Source organism: Lissotriton helveticus, chromosome 1_1, assembly GCF_964261635.1.
Source record: "Lissotriton helveticus chromosome 1_1, aLisHel1.1, whole genome shotgun sequence".
In the NCBI taxonomy this organism is placed as follows: domain Eukaryota; kingdom Metazoa; phylum Chordata; class Amphibia; order Caudata; family Salamandridae; genus Lissotriton; species Lissotriton helveticus.
In genome coordinates this window covers 498,357,168-498,377,513 of record NC_136057.1, presented here as the reverse complement: position 1 = coordinate 498,377,513, position 20,346 = coordinate 498,357,168, and positions in this window count along the sequence as shown.

Here is a 20,346-nt window from a genome sequence, read left to right as displayed (position 1 = left end):
TGCTAGAGGCTGAGGTAAAATATTGTCTCTAGAGTTCCTAAAATAGAAGCTCTGTTCTCTAAGAATAGTTCTACTTTAAGCAGAGTACTTTGTGCCAAAGAAAGGGTAAATATTTTGGAAGTGAAAAAAATAAAATGTTGCTTTCAGGGGGAAAAATAGTTCCAATTGTTTTCGGTAGCTTTTGTTTTTCAAAGCTGAAGGCCGAATTCAGAGTTCAGGGAACGCTGTGTGCTCGTTGTTTTTAAAAAGTTATTCTTTTTGTTCCGGGGAAAACATCATTTCAGACAGACTCACAAAAAATTGGTCTACGACATCAGGTGAAAGTTCGACCAAGTTTGAAAATGCTGTAACAATGCATGTGTGAGAATGATTGCTATCATCGATGTCAGGATCAGCAATGCTCACAGAAGGTTGTACCTGTGTGGTGCTGCTTTCATCTCGTACCCCACCGCCACATACTCGTAGTGGTGAAGTCTCCACGAAAGCCGTCATCAGAATAGGTAGCCGTTGGGGACAACACGATGCATGAGTCGTTACCGGACCTAGCAAGGTATCTGTATCCATTGGTACTGCTGATGGTAGTGTAAGACAGACGTCCAACACGCATTCTTCTCCGCATAGCATACATCGAAGCACAGGTAAGATGCAATCTTGCCAGATTGGTCAGAATGAAAGAAACCAGGTCATATTCAGATCTCTAATCCAAGGACTTTAGTTATGCGGTCCTGGTAGCACATTGCTAGGATCGTTTCTTCCATCGTTGCTGCAGTCTTGTCTGTGGCTTGGCTTGCCATATTGGAGCAAAAGAATCAAAAATAAAATTCCTGCTACGAGTCCCAAAAGTAGAGGCAGACCGCCGAAGACAGAATGGACAAAATTCGGAAAGATGTCCAGAACTGTTTCAAAGGGTGTTAACAGTCCCGAAAAAATTGTCTTAAATACATGTGCGATGCCACTGGTATCAGACATGTTAAAAATTTGGCTTAACATTTCTACGAAATGTAGGGGGCAATTTGTTGATAATAGGGAATGTATCTCTGCTGCTGTCCTTGCAACTTGCAGATCACACGTCTCTTTGGACGAGGTTAAAGGCACAGTTGTCTGTAAAAGAATAGACTTCATTCTGCTTAAAGTATCAATTCGAATAGAAGAGATATTCAAACGGGGCCATATTGCCGCCTCCATGTCTGGATTGCTGTTTGGATACAATACTTGCATACAGCAAGTGACCATGGAACTAACGCTCACGAGATAGGCTTTTCCTGGCACCATTCCACAACAGCTGTGGTCACTTATTAGAACGTAACTGCCGTTGGAAAGCTGTCTGAAAAATGGCTCTATCTGTTTTGCAGGAGTGCCGTGCAGGTGACATGAAAGGTTATTTGAAGACCCTTTGCAGGCTCCATGCAAGTTAATACCTTGACACAGGAGTGTACCACTTAGTGATTTTTTACAATTGTTACCACTAAGGAATACCTCTTTTTTCTTTTCACTATAACTTTTGTGTGTATAAGGTAGTTTCCATGTTGACTTGATGTAGCCTTTACCCAACCTTTCATACTGGCCCGCTGGTATATACTCTTGGCAATATTTAAACTGGAAAGTTGTTATCGGAATTGTAATAATTCCGTGTATTATCCATTCAATGACAGGTCTTTCTGACATTGTCAATGGTAATCTCTCAAGTTTTTCAATGCTCAGAATCGTATAGTCTGCTCCTTTTTGTGCCAAACTGATTTGTTTCTCAGTAAGGTTAAAGATAGAGAATAATGACGTCACGTTGATAAAACGCCATGGCACATAGCCCGAATGCAGATTTTGCAACGTCCAGCCAAGCTGTACAATAGAACGTAATTTGGACTGACCATGTTGTAACATTAGTAAGTCCTGCTCTAATATATCAATAGCAGATGATACGATACTGTCCAGTGAATATATTCTGGAGGACAGAGTCGTTAACCCATTGTCCACAACAGAAAGGGATTTTTCCAAATTAATACGATCAATTTCTCGTATTTGTTCTGCTGTTTAAATTTGTGTTTCTTTCCAAGCTTCGTTGTAAGCAGCGTATATACCGGCCGCTATGAAACGTTTTTGACGCTGTTTGCGTGGTCCCAGTATGAAATCACGCAAGTCAGCACCGTCTTTAAGTAAACCAAGTGTTGCTTAATTTCAGCCAGTGTGGATTTCTGTAGCCATTCAAGGCAGAGTTTCCCTACACTGTATGTTGTGACTATCCCTGGATGTTGTCTCTGGGAGTATCTAGGGTCTGGCCTGTTTAAACCCCTGTGTTTTGTTCAGGAATCTATCTTGACAGTTATTTGTGTCTGTGGGCCAGATCAACCATTTTTTCCAATCAGGATTTGTACTGTTTTGGTGTAAAATATGGGATACGTCTATCTCCACATCTGTAGTGCTATTACTATCAGGTATGGGCTTTGGAATAGACGGTTTGTTTAAGTCTTTAATCTTGGCTAGGCCAAGACAGGATGTCTGTTGAATGGTGTCATTCAAGAATATTATTTGTTCTGGGATCATGCAGGCTCTAAATAATGCTTCTAGGCCTTGGACCTGCCAGTCTTTTGTACCCCAGATGGTTTTCGTTTCAAAGTTGTTTTTCCAAAATTCAAAACCAAATGTAGTCATTTTTTCATAAAAATGCTTCAGAATAAATCAATTTAGTATGTGTCAACATTGTTTTCATTCCTGTCTTATTTAACATTTTAAAATAAAACATTTCTGCATCACTTGTGTTAAAATCTGAGAAGTATGGGAATTTCTCATAAAATGTTTTCGAGCTGCCTTTAGGCGGTGTTGCACAATGCTCCCATTGATTATAATTTAAAACATTTCTTGGCTGTGCAGATTTATGCAAATAGTGATGACCAAAGTGATTATAGCAGTACATTTCTTCATAATTTGATGAACCCTGTAAATAATCACGTTCTGTAAATTTTGCTGACATTACTAAATCTGACATCATATTATTAATATTTTCAAAGTCCCAATCATCAGAGAAAGTACTTGGTTTTACAAAGTCACTTAATGAAACCTTGAACTGGTGTGGATATTTCAAGAGCTCAATCGGGCCATAAATTTCATAGTCAGTTTTGTCCCATGCTACCCCACCGGGTATTGGATTGACTGTGATGTTCACTGATGACAGTTCTCTTTTTGTGATGTGAGAGGATGTGTGAGGCTTCAGGACCAGGTTGATGTTCTGACTTGCTGTGTCCATTGTACTATATGTTCCATCAATGAATTTTCCCAAACATAGAACCATGATGAGCCAAAGCAGGAGGAAAAGTACACCTAACACAATCCAAAATTCAATCCATGGAGAAATCAGATATGTTTCTTTGAGTTGATGAAAGAGTTCAGTTACTTTGTCTATGAAAGTTTTTGTTGCTAGCGTTTCTTCATGTTCACTTGGATCATCAGAAAAGTCATCGAAATTGATGAAGTAGCCAGATGCAGTTCTGTCAATTGTTGGAATTGCTTCCGGATTTTCATTTGCTTTTGGATTTTTCTTTGTTTCATTAGCATAGTCTGAGGCTACATCGTTGTAGACTGGTGTTTCTTGACGAACTGTTGCAATTTGGGTTTCAAGAGGCACAAGTTCCATGGCTTTGTTGCATAGTCCTTTTTTATTCACTGCAGGTTTATCAAATGTGATTAGTCTCTCAGTTAGGACCTCTTCGATTGTAGCAAATTTTGGTATTCTGCTATTTCTTGGGAGTCCACTGGGCCTACTACTTATTATTGGCCACATGATTGTGGTTTTACCAGGTTGATGGATACAACTCAGTTCTCCTTTTTACCAGCAAGGGGCGGTAGTACAACTGATCTTGGTCCGCTGACAGCTAAGATAGGTACTGCTTTTCTGTAAGAAGGCCCAAATTCCTTCTTAACCGCGATCTTCTCTCTGACCAGATCCCCAATCTTTGGAATTCAGACAGGTCTTGCTGGGACAGGTGGTTTTTCTTCAGTGGCTGTTGGATGTTGTTTTAACTTTATGTTGCTCAGGTTTCTTCTTGTTTCATTTAAGTCCTGTAAAACAGCCAAACGGTCTTTGATATCAAAGCATTTTTCTTCTACCACTGAAGTGTGACTATCAAGTTCCTGAATATGCATTCTAGTACCAAACAATAGTTCGTACGGAGTGAGACCTTTTAGAGAATTTCTTGGCAGATTATTAAGACTACGTTGGACACTTGTTAAATGTTTGACCCACCCATCACCCGAACCTAATACCCTCGCCGTTATAGATTGCTTTATGTCACGGTTTTTTCTTTCCACTACCGCATTTCCCTCAGGATGGAATGGAGAAGAGTACCGCAATGCAATGCCCATGCTGGTCATGGCCTCTTTGTAAGCTCGAGAGCTAAACGCAGGACCCTGGTCAGAATGTAGCATGCCAATTGCGTATATGCCAATAAAGACTCGCAAATCTTTTATAACAGTTCTGGCGTCAGCCGAGCGCTGGTGTCTGCATTTTAAGTGAATCTAGTCTTAATATTTATGGGGACACATTTCTCCTGCTGGATTTTTGCGTGTAGATAGCTTGAAGCTTTCTAATAAAAGGGTCCTGGCAATACTCTGGTTGGTTCATGACTGCGATCTCGATTGCAGTCTGGACAATCCTTTGCAAACTTGTAATGTTGCAGGCTCATCCCCGGCCACCAGTATTCTGATTGTAATTCTTTTAGAGATTTCACGATCTCTTGGTGTCTTAGACCCAATCCCATGTGTGCATCTGCTATTAAAAAGACTCTCCTGTTCGTGTTTGGAATTACTCTATCCCCCACTCCAGGGATTTGAGCAAAAGGAACGGAGTTTGCATCAATTATGTATGTGTAAGTGAGTGGATAGTTCAGAGGTAATGCTGCATAGTCGCCTTTTAAAGACGCTTTTACCGCCAGCATTGTTTCTCCGTCTATGTATTTTTTAGAACGCTTTTTTGTGGCTACGGAAGCCGGTTGAACCGCTTCCGCTGTGGCTCTGTGAGCCAATGAATTCCCTGCAACGTGAACGCCATCACGTTGATGACTCAGTGTATGTATCACGTGAGTCTTTTGTAGTTCTTTCTGCAAAAGAACTACTTGTTCCCAGAGCTTTTTATGCTTTATTGTGGCACCTGTGTCATCTTTGTAATCGTTTTGAACCCAGTTCTGCAAGTTATTATTGTAAGACTTGACGCAGTAATGCGAATCGCACACTATTAGTGTGGGGAATTCGCGATCGGCATTTTCAAGCGCCATCTTTAAAGATCTTATTTAAGCTCGCTGAGTTGAACAGTTTCTGAGTGATTCAGTTTTGGTAATTAATTATCTGAATTTACCAAAGCGCCAGCGACCTTTAACAATCGCGCACACTGCGTTGTAGGATTTTTCCTCTACATCGTAGTGTTGTGCAAATCTGTCCATGTAGATTACACATGTGTATTGTTCGAGAGGCAGAATTTCGATTGGCAGAGGATATTCTTCTTCATATTCTATGTCTTTTAGTTTTTTCATTTTCGGGTCTAAATAGTATTTCACGTCTTCTGCAGCAAGAGAATTCTCCCATTGTATCCATTTTGGATCTAATGCCACGGCAGTCAAATTGCGTGGGCTTGTTAATGCCTCAAGGGCTGATTCTGCTGTTAAAACAGTTATCCTTCTTCCTTGGGCTTGGGCTCTTTCTTGTGCTACAGCAGTTTGAACCGCTATTAGAATTTTTTCAGTAGAACTGAATTTCATTTCAGCTTGTGTGTACAAATGTGATTTGTAAGCTATTGGTACCGTTTCTCCCTCATTAGAGGTTAGGTACGTGAATCCGCATCTTCCTGGGATGACTCGGATTACAAGGTTGCGTATGTTTTCGCGAGTTTGCAATTTTTTTTAGCTAACATGTCTGTTTGTAATGATCTTAAAATTTCTGTGTGTTTCTGAGTCCAATTTATTGGTTTGAAATCAGGTTTTATTAATTCATAGAGAGGTTTAACCCTCTCTGCATAATTTAGAATGTATGTTCTTCCGAAATTCAGGAAACCTAGTATTGATTGAAGTTCTTCAACGTTTTAGGTGCTTGGAGTACAGCACACTTCTCTAAGAAGTTGTCTGCTAGGCTTTTGCCTTCACTTGATAATTCATATCCTAAAAATAGGACAGTTAGATGGGCAATTCCTGACTTTTTAAAGTTGAATTTGTAACCCTCAGCTGCAAACCCAAGTATTATGGTGTTCACTCTTTTCAAGTGAGTCTCCAGGTCATCATCTGTGAGATAGATGTCATCGACATAAGATAATGCCTCATCATCATATATTTGTAGTAACTCTGTTACTCTTGCTGAGAATAATCCTGGGCTATTCTTGAATCCCTGTGGGAGTCGACAGAAGTGTTTTTGCGACCCCATTATTGAGGAAGCGGTCAAATACCTGCTTTCAGGTGCAATGTTTTGACAAAAAAATCCATTAGGGATGTCTAATGTCGTTTTATATTTTTTGCGCACGATGTTATTCATTAGTTCTGCACTGTGTGAGTTTTGTACTGCAAGTGTTTTGCAACATGAGTTAAGGTGTCTGTAGTCCAAAACTAGACGATATGAATCATCTGGCTTGGAGACAGTAAACAAAGGATTGTTCATTTGTGAGGTGCATGTTTCAATCACCCCCTGGTATTCAAGTTGATCTAAGATCTCCTTAACTTGCTTTTTAGCTTCTTGTTTAACTGGGTACTGCCTTTGTGCAGTGGGTTGATTTTTTAACTGGATTTTATGGTGAGGAGAGTCCTCATCCCATCCTACATGATTTTTATATAATGCAGGAGCTTGAGCCACTGCCCATTTTCTTGCATATATGGATTTTTTATGAGTTGAAATATGATTTGAGAAGGCAGGCATAATCATTTCTTCGCCATGAGGGCACTCCCTGACAAACTCTGGTGGCCAGTCTTTCTCAGCTAACAGGATGTCATAGCCTTTCGAAAGTTTATCCCAAAAGAGACCCCTTACTTTCCTAGTCTTGTCCCCCTCTATACGTAATGTTATTTCGTATATTTTATGAGGTTTGCTAACTCTGGTATCTGCAGTTTCCACCTGAATGTATTCATTCGTGTCCACTGTCTCCAGAAGATTCATCAAGATCTTGCGAGCTATTGTCACTTCTGCTGCGCTGTCTAGCATTGTCTGGGCCCACTCTCCGTTTTTCAGTTGTGTCCTCAGTATCCTCGGCATGTTTAATTATTTTAATACTAGCTACCTTCTTCTTTGGAAATTGTAATTTTTTTACTTTGATGAGCAGGTTCCTTGTCTTTGGACTTGAACTGCTCTTCTTCTTTGTGTTCTGACCGTCCTCTTCTTTCCGATTTCTGTGAGGAAGTATGAAAAGATCAAGAGGGACCTGTATCAATATCTTGATATCTATCAGGTTTTCTCAATTTATCCCTATCTCTAAGGTTGTATCTTTTCTCAGAGGGCTCCCTCTGGGGAGACTTGTCACCTCGTTCAGGAGATCTATCTCTCCGTTGAGGAGACCTTCCTCTGGACTGGAATCGCTTTTCTTTGGGAGTGGATTGTTTATTTCCATCCCAACTCTTTTTTGGAGTATTTAGATTATTTTTAATAAATGTTTTTTCAGGATTTTCAGTTAGTTGGGGGTTTTACAGGTTTCCCACCCAAACTATCTCTTCCTAGTTCTTCATAGGATTTTTCTATGATTCTGGCAAGTTCAAATGGTTGGTCTGCTATATCTGTTTCTTTCAATCTCTGGCGGATCACCACAGATGCTGCTTCTCCTTTTATGTTGGCTAATAATATAGCCAAGACCTGTTTGAAGTCTTTCAGTAATTTCATACCCAGAGTTAAAGCAGGTTCTGGACCGTATTCATTTTGAATCTGTCCTAGTACGTCTGGTATAACCGCCATGGACGGAACACCATGTGTTTTTGTATAAATCGAAGCAAAGACCGTGCCCCAAGTGTCACAGTCCTCCACATGTGGTGCGATCCCCATCCGAAGACATATAGTCAGAATTCTGTGTTTCTCAGTGGGCGTAGTATCAGGAAATACTGCCTCTATTTGAGTGATTTTTTGTGCTAACCAGAATGGAATTTGTTCTCGTTTTGTAGGTACTTTGCCAATGGCTGATTGTATATTTTGCGGTGTGATTTTATTTGTGTTCCCCTGGTGAGGGGTGGTCTCTGGAATTTTTATTACCGGTTGGACTGTTGAAGTCCGCATTACATATTGGACCAATTGTCTATGTATTTTAATTAGTATTTTTAGCTGGGCTAAATGTTCCCGGTCTGACATTTTATCAATGACTGGATGTGGTGTGTAGCTGGCTAGAACCGGCCACGTTGCTCCTGGTCTACCTAGTGGACCGAACCTGGTGATGTGATTTTTATGTTTTAGGGCGCAATTAAACCAGAGCAGGTGCTCTTGGTAATTTAGTGGGATTTCAACATCCTCGAAAGGAGTGTATTCATCCGGAGGTTCCTCTATTTTGTAATAGTGGAATTCGTGTGTTACAGCGTTTGCTGCTGGAAAGTTTATTCATGAATAGAATACCTCTGTCTGCCGATATTCATGGGCCTCTACCACGAATATGACTGTACCACCTCGTGATGTGAGTCCGTTTTCTATAAGTTTAATAGTTATAGTTTTCCTTACATTTACCGGAATGATTATAGCATTCGGGTCATTTTCTTGGAGACTTGTGTCATCCGCTAGGAGTTGAGCTGCTATTCTAGCTGCCTCCCTTTCGTCTTCACTTTCTACCATTTTACTGACAGAAAGTTTCTTGTTGCAGATCAAGTTTCAAGGGAAACAAAGATTAGGTGCACAATATTTTGGAACACTGTATCCTTCAACGTTGACTAAACCAAAAACTATACATAGGAATCTCTTCCTACTAAGTTCAGGCGGATTTTAACCTTTTACCCACTCCAGACGTCTTTTGGAGTATTTACGGGAAAAAGGGTCTGTGTGAAAAAGCACGACTGAGTTACTCTAATGTCTTGCGTTAGATTATCGCCTTATCAAACGTTGGGCGCCATGTAGTGTAGTTCCTATATTCCCAATAGGCTCTGCGCATTGGAATAATATAAACAGCAGTGTAAACGTAGGACTGAGGTCGACTAGGTCTCTACTGACTATATTAGACTTAATTAGTTTTGCCAGCTAGCTCAGAGGTCACTAGAAACTTTCTCGAATAAACAAGGAGGAGTTTAACTTCCCTGGATAGACAAGAAGGGATTAGCTTCTGACAACCATAAAACATGACAACTTTGCTCCCTCAGAATAAGAGTGTATCTCTAGAGTCGTGTGAAAACAATAGACAGCTATTTCGCTCAGTCAATCGTGCATACTTAGTTTCGCCAGAGTGCAGAGAAATAGAGAGACGGGCGTTTTCAATAAAAGGTGTTATTTATTGAGCAGTCTTCTTTCTCATGCAAGAGAAATGGATTGGCACAATTGCAATACTTAATATAAAGTAAAGTGCGTACAGTAAAAGGAGTATTATAAAATAATACTATAAAAGCATTGATATGGTTTCTTAGCCATATGATACTTTAAAATGGATAAAATATATACGTACATAAATACATTGACTAACGTACTCAACTGGTGCTTCTAATCTACGCCTACCCCGGTGTACCTGACCTAAGCCTAATACGTGGGAAGGAGTAAGTAAGTAGCAGTTTAAGTTAAGTTGGTTTTGCCAAGAACTCTCTCAAGGGTTTAGTCAGCTCCGTACCTGGGTAATAGAAAGCAGGAGGTCTGGTATCTCTCTCTCAGGACTCGATATCCCAGCAACCCGCAAGGGCGGCTGGAAACACCGGAGCTGGATTTTCTCGACTGGAGAAAAAGACAGCGTCTTTCTCAGTGCGTCAAAAGGGAGGGGCGGCGTCCGTGGGCACTCGCATCAGCTGGGCTCTCGGGCAAGTAGATAGCCGCTCTGCTCCAAACCACCGTGTGTTTGCTTAAGGAAACTGTTGGTATATTTATACCTGAAAGGTGCCGGGTTTGACGTAAGGTTGGACATAAAACATCAATAAAAGATGTCACTAAGAACTGGCCGTTCTTTCAGTGCTCGCAGGAGTTCTAGGACAAATCAAAACAAAAGCATGGGGAATTCCCAGGTTGCTGGAGGTTTGGTTTGTTTAAAGAACGCGTTGTACTTTCTAGGAATCTAGGGGAGTAGCCTTGCCGTATTTGGACTGCATGGGCTATTACTAAATATGGATATGATTCTAATGCCTTTATAAGGATATTATTTACTATAGCCACATAAGGGCATAAATCGGGAATATCGAATTAGGGTCCTAGATAGAAACACACAACAGCACCAATTCCTCCTCCCCATGGTGCAGGTTTCGTATTTGGAAAGGTTGTTCCCCTTTTGCTCATGCTGCGCTCTACATCGTATAGTAATTTAATACTTACTGATGGTTCTCATGGGTTTAGTGGGACATTTGTAGCACAAGCCCTGACACTGAATCACACTGACATCATTCACATGGGAAGAGATCCATTGACTGACGTGGACTGAATCATTACCCCAGGGAGTACTCTGCCATGGGTGGAAACATAGTGTAATTGACAGACCATTTGCAGAAAAAGGCTGATATGTGAATGCATACATTACTTAATATTATTTTATTGTAAGGTCCGGGCTGACAGCCAAGCCGGTTAGGCCTTCAAAAGAGATTCAATAAGGGGTTGTCAGAAGGGGTAACAAACACCAACATCCTTCCCATAAAGGTGATTGATGAGATTTAATTTAACAACATACTTCTCATTACAGACAAATAACAATCCACCCTTACCTACTGACTTTAACTTATGCATTACACAATCTATGTGTCAGGCCTACTGGCTTAATCAAAACATTTCATTATGAACAGTCAGGCCTATAACCATTGTCAATGGTTTATTGTCTTGTCACCAATATCAACTTAGACCCACTGCGTTGGTCATAAGCCTTTCTACCGGTCATCTATCCGGTATACTGTAATAAGATAACAAATATGAACAAAATTACAATTCTTAAAACAATGCAAAATCTACACTTATTCAGACTAGTAGGGATTACCATATTTAAAATGTTTAACCCCATGATTTGGTCAGGTATATCACCAAAGTCCTTGCCTGCAAGACTCTTTCTAACAAAATACTAGGCCTTGGACGAAATTTTAATTACACCAGCATTATTCACCCAATTATGGGAATGTTGCTGTTCACTCCAAAAGTAATTATAGCGCAGGAGCAATGTAAACAACCAGGACACGAGAGGCTGTTGTTTATGTCACATGTGTTTTTCATGCTATTTTCACCACAAAATTCGTCCTCATGTCAAAACATGATACTAGGATAGATTTCTTGCTAAAATATACTGCTAAATGACGGATTTGCATTTCTCGTGACATTAGCAAAATTTAATGATGTTATGTGAAAGCAAATTACACAAATTTCTAACACCCCTACCAAATACCTGCCTACAGGCTTTAGCTTAGTGTAGTTACAATCAACACATAAAAAGCCTATTGACACTAACGCATTCTTTTCACAAGAAGTAAAATAGGGCTAGTTACTTTTTCATAATGTAAAAGAATCTGACAGCCTCTACCTTTACTTTAACTAAACATAAAGTGGTATAAAATTACCAATATGTGCAGAATTAATGTTGGCAATACAATATACTAACCCTCTGTATAGGGCCTTACAAGAATCATCACAGTCAAAATCTTCTCCGAGGGATTGCCAGAGTGGGTGATCAACATCAAAACACTTGCCTACTTTTGGTAATCGGTGAAATTGCAGGTAATCAAATACCCGTCTACAGCCTTTAATAGGCCTGTTAGCTGTAACAAATGCTTTCAAAAATACATAAGCCAGGCCTATTGCCTTTGCCCTAACCATTCTTAATAAACAGACCAGAGCTATGGCATCTGGCATAACTTTTCCCTGTGCACCAATCAGGCCTGTAGGTGTTATCATTCACTTGTCACCTTTAACAATTCAGGCAGCTGTACTAAGAATATCCTTTCCTACTATGCAACCATCAGACAGACAGTCATAAAATTACAAATGTATACAACATTTTAGTTGACAATCCAAAATAATGTCTCTCCGAGGATTCTCAATGCAAATTGTCTATACACAAGGGGTTAACAACACCACAGCCCTTGCCTACTATGATAGTCTGAGATTTCATGTTGTAACAAAATAAAATTTAAAGCAAAGTAATGACAATCCACCTTTAAATGCCCATTGACCTTAACTGTTCATAATAAACAGATCTAACCTATAGACATGATTATTGCCTTGTCTCTGTAACCAACTCACTCCTGCTGTATTGAGTATAAACATTTCCACAAGCCAAAAAGTGCAATCACTCTCTTTTTTTAGTGGAAGCACACAACCATGACCCAATCAAATCCTCTACCCAGGGGAACCAACATATAGATGGAGCCTAAACCATCTCTCAGTAGAAAGGCAGACCTAAAAATGCATATAGATTACTGTTGCCCTGGGCATCTGGTACTGCTTGCAAACATGCAACTGCACTCTGAAGTCTCAGTGATGGAGAGCGAAGGAGATCTGTGCTACTGCCAAAGAAAAACCAACACAGTAAACGATCTGCGTAGGTAAGACAGTTTAACAGGGCCATGTGCATTCCCTGAACAGTTCAATCTCCATCCCACTGAAAGTTTGATACGTCATACTAGTTAGTGATCAATCTCTAGACAATCATAAGCTCATGCAGCTGGATAAGTAATCAAAATAATCACAGCTGTGTGGCGACAAAGCCCTTTTCTGTGGAAGCACACATTTTCTGTCCAATCAAATAGTACTCCTGGGTGGAGCCAAACTGCCTCTCTGAAAGTTCTTTTTTTGGCTGCTCACACAAGGTCTGGTGACACCTGTGCTGTGAAGCCAGACCTAAAAAGGTAGCCCCTCTTTGACAATTACACATATCAGCCCTTTAATGAGTGTCTTATCTATTACTACATATCTACCATTATTCCTGCTAAAAATGTGCTTGCTTGGTATCCTGCCAATTGTAAGGTGCTGCAGAATACATGTTCATGTCACAAAAACATCTTTGTGGGTTAAATACAAATAAGCAGGCATGCTCAACTGACCATAATAACAAGCATTGACAACGCCAAAAGGTCTCGCCTATGCGAGTGGCATTGGCTTTGGCAAAGTGTTTTAGCTGTGTTGCTCACCAGTGTGGCTGCTGCTCAGCATGGCTAAAAGTGAGTGGAGTGGGATAGATTGTGGTAGACTAGAGTGGGGTAGATTGGGGTAGATTGGATAGAGTGGGGTAGATTAGAGTGGAGTGGGGTAGATTGGAGTGGAGTGGGGTAGATGGGGTAAAGTGGGGCAGACTGGAGTTGAGTAAGGTAGATTGGGCAAGATTGGAGTGGAGTAGACTGGAAGTGGGAAGTGGGGTAGATTGGAGTGGTGTAGATTGGAGTGGGACAGATAGGAGTGGAGTGGGGTAGATTGCTGTAGATTGGAGTGGGCTAGATTAGGTTATATTGGAGTGGAGTGGGGGTAGATAGTGGTAGATTGGAGTGTACAAGGGTAGATCAGGGTATATTGGGGTACAGTGGGGTAGATTGGTGTGGAATGGGGAAGATGGGAGTTGGGTATACTGGAGGCGGTAGATTGTGGTAGATTAGAGTGGGGTGGGTGGAGTGGTGTAGAGTGTAGTTGGATAGATTGGAGTGAAGTGGGGTAGATTGGAGTGCAGTGGGCTATACTGGAGTAGAATGGAGTGGAGTGGGGTAGATTGGAGTAGAGTGGAGAAGAGTGGAGTAGATTAGATTGGGATAGACTGAGGAAGATTGGAGGGGAGTTGGGCAGATTGGAGTAGTTTGGAATTGGGTCTGGCAGTTTGTGGTATACTGGAGTGGACTGGATTAGACCGCAGTAGATTGGGGTACAGTGAGGTAGAGTGGAGTGATTGGGGCAGAGTGGAGTGGGGTACAATGACGCAAATTGGAGTTGAGTGGTTAAATTGGGATGTGGAGTGGGGTTCATTGGAGTGGGTAGAGTGGGCTGGGGTATATAGGGTTGGGGTGGAGTAGATTGGGGTGGATTGTGATGGAGTGGGGAAGTTTGGAGTGGATTAAGTAAAATTGGGTTAGATTGGAGTCGAGTAGGGTAGATTGGGGTAGATTGGAGTTGAGTGGAGTGGGGTTGATTGGATTGGATTAGAGTGGGGTAGAATCAAGCCGATTGGGGTAGATTGGAGTGGGGTTGAGTGAGGTAGATTCGAGTGGAGTGAGGTAGCTTGGAGTGGTGTATCTTGTGGCAGACTGGAGTGGGTTGGATTGGGAAAGATTGGAGTGGGTTAGATTGGGGAAGATTGGAGTGGGGAAGATTAGAGTGGGATAAATTGGGAGTGGAGTAGAGTGGGGAGGATTGGAGAGGAATGGAGTGTAGCGGTTGCCTTTAGGCTACATCTTTTGCACCTCAGTGTACATGAATACATAGCACTTCAAAGCGCTTTCGATGGAATACATGAGAGAATGAAGACGCAGACACAGGTTTAAGGAAAAAGTTGCACTTTAAACAAACACATACTTTGCTTGCACAGAGAAATTATGGCATACATATGTGACTGAGGATACAGATTTAGGAGAAATAGATTAACTGCAGAGCTGCCCAAAATTGGGGCACTTTAAAAAGTCAACAAGCGCAGCCTACAAACACATGCAGTCACTTGGACTGCTTTAAGAGTCCGTAGCATCTATTTGTTACTGTAAAAGGAAGCACCAAATTCCCCAAAAAATCAAGGCAAAACAAACAAACCTGCATTTAATCCAAGCAACCCATAAGTGTTGGTGGTGAAAGTAAGCGCCGATCTGTAAGTCACAAACTGCTTCAAGAATCTATAGCATTGGCTTGTTTCAGTAAATGGAATCGCCAAATTAAAATTAAAAAATACCTGTCGGAAAAGAATGGAAAAAAAAGTAGCCTAAATTACAGCGCAGGCAGTAGATGGATAGTGGAACGACACAAATAAAGCAAAATCAACTGGTACTGGAAGTGATGTGAAGCTTATAGTAGCCAATTAGGAGGCAGCTAAAAATAATGTAACCAGCAAATGTTAAGTAATCAGTGGGCTCCAAGCCCTTTACTGCATACACTACACCTCGCAGTAACTGCGCATGTGTTAAAAGTGAAATATAACCACTCGTGTGCTATCACACATAATTAATTGGTATCACGTATATGAACATCAGAGGAGGTACATTGCCACTGGCGTATTTTCTGCTTGGATTGCTCAGACATATTTTGGACACATTGCAGTGAGACTGCGAATGATGCACCCAAAGAACACTTACATTGAAGTGAAAAGGGACACGCATAGCTCTTTATTTTATTTCATCTAGACGGTGAAGCCCCTGGAGCAAAAATGATGAACTGAGCAAAAAACAACAAGCTATACATGCTTTCCCCCTTTGTTAGTCCTGCAATAGTACTCTTCATAAATAAAACGAAGGCAGCAGGGCATTAACATTTAATAAGTGTATCATAAAACGGAAAACCACAGGAATGACAGTTGTAAATTGTTATCGAAACCCTTATAAATCATAAACGGGTTACTTACCACCATTAGGGAGGGTTCACACCGAAAGTGCCCCGGGTGGTATTATCCTCCCCTCAGTGTCCTTAATAGAATTGAAACTTACCTTCACGATACTAGGCAAATTTTCATTCTATGTCAGAAACGGAGGCTCAGATTATGCTAGTTTAAAGCTTACTCACCACCAATTGAGCGACCTCTATTACTGGTTTGAAGTAAAAATCTCTTGAAGGTTTAGAGCAAGGACCAGCTCGCTGCCCGCGTCAAGTCCTCCAGATGAGCCACCAAAGAGAATGTCTTAGAAGCCATAGCACCCCTGGCCGAATGGGCCCTGAATTTTTTTGTTTTAATGCCCGCCTCTTGCTTGACACATCGCACCCACCTGGCTATGGTGGGGGAAGAGACTGCTTTGTGGGGTTTCTTCAGGGCAATAAGCAACTGATATTCGCCCGGAGGACAAAATTCCTGAGTCAGTTCTTCGTACGCCTTGAGGCAACTCACGACACACAATTTTGGGACGTCTGGGAATGCCAGGTATGAGACTGTGCGGCTGAGCGATTTGGTGTGGCGATCCACCGTGAAAACCACCCCGTCCGGGAAAAATAACTCTCACAGTAATGTCCAGGGCTCTCGCATCAGAGACTCTCCTGAAGGAGACCAAGCATAGCAGCATCACCAGTTTAGCTGAGAGTTATTTTACGGAGAGGTATTTATCCAGCTGCCAGGACAGAAAGAGGTTCAAGACCAACGTTTCACAGGATGAGTAAAGCGGTTCTGGAGGCAAGGAGTAGGTGAATACCATGCAGCAATCTACAAATGAAAGGATGCTCCCCCACAGGTGCCCCTTTAACCGGGGCGTGTCCTGTGGAAATTGCCAATTTAATTGCATTGATTGAGCGGTATGCCAAACCTTCTGTTGCCAGATCAGCCAGGAAATGTAAGATCTGGACGACATCGGCAACCACGGGATCCAGGTTCCTCCGAAGACACCAACAAACCCATTTTGCCCAGGCAGAACGACAACGTTTAGTGGTTCTGTCTGCCCACGCCTTTGACAAGAAGAGTTCAGCCGGTCGCAATAGTCCTTGGAGTGACCAGCGCTGCCTGAAAACTGCCACGCCATCAGCTGCAAGGTGCCCTGAGCAATGAGGTGGTGTGGTACGAGACCTGGATTCAGAAGCAGGTGACGAAACAGGGAGAGTTGGATTGGAGAATCCCAAGAAAGTTCCAGTAGAAACAGAAACCAAACTTGCGATCTGCAAAGCGGAGTAACCATTACCAGCTCCGCCTCCTGTCGACGGACCTGGGCCGCCGCTCTCATGATCATTGTGAACGGGGAAGGCGTAACCCTTTTCCTGACTCCGAACTTTGCACCTGATGATCAAAGCGCGTCACGAAGAGATCAGCCTAGAACGGACCCCACAGATCCGGCAGCCATTGGAAAACCTGCGGGTCCAGCTTCCATAGGCTGGAATCGTGAAGATGCCTTGAGTGCCAATACGTATCCTGATTGGCCTGGCCCGGAAGGTACTCAGTCGTCACCGAGATGTGATGGGCCAGGCAAAAATTCCAAGTCTTTTGCCAAGTTCACCAGGGCACGGGAGTGGGAGCCCCTCAGATGATTGACACACTTAACCACTGAAATGTTGTCCATCTTGAGAAGGACACAGGATTGAACCTTGTCCCTGGTCCAACAATGGACGGCGTAGGACCTTGCCAGAAGCTCCAGGCAATTGATATGAAAAGCTTGTTCGTCTAATAACCAGATTCCTCCAGTGGAGAACTCCCCGCAACGGGCATCCCATTGGCCCATATTTGAGTTACATTGTGAGATCTAAAGAAGCGGTTATAGTGTATAGATATTTGGGACCAGCAGTATTAGACTAGATTGAAGTCATCTGGTTGGCCAGCAGTGTGTGACAGAAAACTCCAATTATTACAAGAATCTTCACTTTGTGATGGTTGGTTTATTGGCTGTACAGTAGTGTTGATTGACAACTCCCATAGCAAATATGTATTACATAAATGTAAGAGGTGTAAGTTGCAGTTGGCGGCTGATTGTTATGATATTACATAACTATAAAATACCATGTCGAACCATAGGTCAGCCCTTCTCAGCTTGCCTGCATGCCAAAAGTAGTTTGCTTGTTTGGTTGTTTCCAATCTGTGGATTGTAAGCTGAACATTGAGCTTGAAAGTGCAATTATGTATCTAGGTCCTGTTGCCTGGAAGTGGAGTGGTGTAGCAATACAGCACCATTTTAGATGACTTGTATGTTGCGTATTATGAAAGCAAGTGTGCCAGGTTATACGCTGGTGGCATAGTCAAGCTTGGAGATTTAGAATGTGAGAATGACTTACCGTTTCTGTTGATAGTGCTTTCTTTATGTAGACTGGTTCAGCAAAAAAATGAGAGACGGAATGCTGACAATGCAAACATTCTCCCCCAGTCAAAAGATCTCGGTTAAATCCATCATTCTTTTGCCCAGTACGCCATCAGCAGTTTGGACCCAGCCATATGCAAATCAGTCTTGACCCTGTGCCTCATGGGAGCAGTCCAGAGCGAACTGCCAAGCCAGGTCCTCCCTGGACGGAAGCAAGCATCCTGGTACCGGTTTCAGGGTATGTCACCCTTCATCAGCCAGGCAAGCTTGAATTTAGTGGCACAGTGAGCAAGGGACCCACGTCTGGGCATACCCATCCCACTTCGGGCGAAAAGTGTTACAGCATTCAAATGATTTGGGCATACCCATCCCACTTAGGGCGAAAAGTGTTACAGCAAACAAATGATGGATGCAAACATGCTCCCCCAGTCAAAAGATCTGGGTTAAATCCATCTTTCTTTTGCTCACTATGCCACCCGCAGTTTGGACCCAGCCATATGCAAATCAGGCTTGACACTGTGCCTCATGGGAACAGTCCAGACCGAACTGCCAAGCCAGGTCCTACCTGGACCAGAAACAAGAATCCTGGGACCGGTTTCAGGGTATGTCACCCTTCATCAGCCAGGCTAGGTTGAATCCAGTGGCACAGTGAGCAAGGGACCCATGTCTGGGCATTCCCATTCCAATTAGGGTGAAAAGTGTTATTATGTAGAAGGCACAGTTAGTGATGTTGTTGACATGTGGCATCAATGATAGGTCTGAATCCATGGTTGACCCTAGGTTTCAAACTTCTCTTGTTGTTAGCGGGGGCCTCCAGTTTCTTAGGCTGGTAGGTTTGCCATTGCCCGCAGATCATGATCTCTGTCTTTGTGATATTGAGGTTTAGATGGCTATTAATCATTCACACATGTATTGCACAAAGGCAGTCCTCAAGTTTTGAATTGTAGAGGTCTTCTGTGCCATACATTTTTGGGTATCATCTGCATAGTTGTAACCGGTGAGGTTGAGTGATTTAATCGTGTTTTGTAGGGGTAGGTAGATATTGAATAATAGCGGGGATCTGATGGATGCCAGAGGGCTGGCGTAGTGTTGTGTATTTTCTCTGAGATAAGAAGCAATCAATTTTAGAGCATTTTCACAGACTCCAACATAATGGAGACTTGTAGTAGTGCATGTTGGTGGAAAGTGTCAAATGTAGCTAATGAACCCAGAAGCAATAGGGTAGGCTCTCTGGTTTTGTCCACTGTGAGTTTTAGATCATCCCAATTGATTATGATGGTTGACTCTACCTCTGCCTGGTCTGAAGCCAGACTCCTGGTCTGACATTAAGCTGTTATGTTCTGTACATTTTGGGAATTGAGTCTATCCTGCTCTTTGGAATATTTATCCTAAGAATTGTCTATTTGATATAGGCCTGTAGTTTTCTAAGTCAGATGGGTCAAGGATTTTCTTCTTGAGGTGTGGTCTAACATACGTTTTTCAGCTCAAGTAGCAGCAAACCTAGTTTCAGGAATTTGTTGAGTAGGCATCTGGCTACCTCCCCTGCTCAGATTGTGAGCGAAGGATAACTTTAATGATTTTTGCAGGTGCTGAGTCTGAAGGTGATACTGCAGTGATAATATTGAGGGCATCTTTTTGTGAGAGTATATTGAAAGTATGAAAGCAAAAGATCTGACAGTGGAGCCCTTTTTCAAAAAATGCAGCACCTAAACTGCTATCCCTTTACAATTCTTACCCCCCTATATTTCTTGGGGTATGCGTGCACACTGATACACCCCCACAATCACAGGGCAAATCCTAATAGGATCATAACAGTTTAAAACATCAGCACAGGTGCACCACACAATAGTTGTAAAAGCTCAGTGACCAAATATAAAATGTGTATACTACACAAATATTGTTCCAGATTTTTTCTTTTATTCCAATTTTCTTATTGCTTTAAAAACATAGTCACAAACATCAAATTTCAACGTGATACAGCTGACGCGTTTCATCCTGCTAGAGGACTTCTTCAGGGCTGTTAATTTAAACAAATTTTTTTTTGATGATAAACGTCAATAGACAAAAACCAACAATGAATATAACATATCACATACTGGACATACATTTAAAATCTGTCATTTTAGCCATAGGGCTACCTGAATAGTCCTATACACATAAAAAAAGAAAACATCAAAGAGAAAAACACAGGCTGACTTTTTTACATTATCAAAAATATTTTTCTATTCAAATAGTCTTTTTGACACAATTTTGAATAATTAATGAGATGAGAACACGCAAGAGAAAAAGACAGAATAACTTTTTTTATATATGCTCAAGAATATTTTTTTCTCTATTCAGATAGCATTTCTTTCACAATTTTGTTCATATCTAC